The sequence below is a fragment of the Physeter macrocephalus genome, chromosome 11, assembly GCF_002837175.3.
Source record: "Physeter macrocephalus isolate SW-GA chromosome 11, ASM283717v5, whole genome shotgun sequence".
NCBI classification, from domain to species: domain Eukaryota; kingdom Metazoa; phylum Chordata; class Mammalia; order Artiodactyla; family Physeteridae; genus Physeter; species Physeter macrocephalus.
The window spans coordinates 48,627,621-48,629,022 of record NC_041224.1 but is presented as its reverse complement, the minus strand read 5'-3'; the positions used below and the strand labels follow the sequence as shown (position 1 = coordinate 48,629,022).

Here is a 1,402-nt window from a genome sequence, read left to right as displayed (position 1 = left end):
CGCAGGCTCAGCGGCCATGGCTCACGGGCCCAGCCGCTCCGCGGCATGTGGGATCCTCCCAAACCGGGGCGCGAACCCGGTTCTCCTGCATCGGCAGGCGGACGCGCAACCACTGCGCCACCAGGGAAGCCCTAGGGGCTTTCAGTTGGTCCTGTCTACAATAACGATGTGGTATGGACTGCATGCTTTTCCCCATTCATATGTTGAAGCCCTGATCCCCAATGTGAGGGTATTTGGAGGTAGGGCCTTTGGGTGGTAATTAAGTCATGAGGTTGGAGCCGTTATCAATGGGATTAGTTCCCTTAAAAGATACAGGAGAGATGCTCTCTCTCTCTCTCTTGCCCATGTGAGGATACAGCAAGAAGGTGGCTGTCTGCAAATCAGGAAGAAGGCCTCATCATACACTGAATCTGCCAGCACCTTGATCTTGGACACCATAACCTTCAGAACTGTGAGAAAAAAAATACATGTTTTTTAAACCACTCATTTAATGGTGTAGTTTTTGTTTTTTTGGTTTTTTTGTGTGTGTGTTTTTTTGCGGTACGCGGGCCTCTCACTGTTGTGCCCTCTCCCGCTGCGGAGCACAGGCTCCGGACGCGCAGGCCCAGCGGCCACGGCTCACGGCTCACGGGCCCAGCCGCTCCGCGGCACGCGGGATCCTCCCGGACCGGGGCACGAACCCGCGTCCCCTGCATTGGCAGGCGGACTCCCAACCACTGCGCCACCAGGGAAGCCCAGTGTATTTTTTAATAGCAGTCTGAGCAGACTAAGGCAGGGGCTCTTCCATTAAGGTCAGTGTGAGGTTTCTGCCAGCTACTGAGTATATGTATGTATTCTATGGAATGTATCCTATGGAATGACAGAGTGGGTCCTGTAAAACAAATTTGGGCCAAACCTGCATTTATCTTATCACCCCCACAAACCCCCACTGTAAACTGAGGGACTGTGGTAGCATTTAAAGCCTTCTTGTACAAGTTTCAGCTCAGATCTTGCAGTCATCAAAGTCTGAATTCCTCTTTCCCCAATGCACATTTATCCTGGTTGAAGGCCTTGGTCTCTTGGTAGGAGCAGAGGAAAGTTTATGATATAATTCTTGTGGCATTGGTATAATTCTTGTGGTATTCACCTTCCTCGGGTGAATATAGCTTCTTCAGTAATTGTTTCTAAGTCTGTGAAATGACTTAAATCAGGAAACTGGTGAAAGACCATGATTGCCATTGTGGAGACTGACCGCCTTATTCTCACTAGTTCTTGATTTTCTTTAAAAAATATTTGAGTCAAGAAACACCCCTGGGCTTCCCTGGTGGCACAGTGGTTGAGAGTCCGCCTGCCGATGCAGGGGACGTGGGTTCGTGCCCCGGTCCGGGAAGATCCCACATGCCGCAGAGCGGCTGGGCCCGTG

At 51.1% G+C, this 1,402-nt stretch overlaps 1 protein-coding gene across 2 annotated transcripts in view; it reads left to right on the top strand.

The window, feature by feature from the left end:
• The window catches only part of PIGBOS1 (PIGB opposite strand 1), a 6,304-nt gene extending 5,827 nt beyond the window's left edge, over window positions 1-477 (top strand). The window contains exon 3 of one of the 2 annotated variants that reach the window (XM_028496286.2): window positions 359-477. The gene's annotated coding sequence lies outside the window, so the exon portion shown is untranslated. Of the gene's footprint in view, window positions 1-351 lie in introns of both variants that reach the window. The other variant, XM_024128949.3, reaches the window with a different exon arrangement.
• The last annotated feature ends 925 nt before the right edge of the window (window positions 478-1,402 follow it).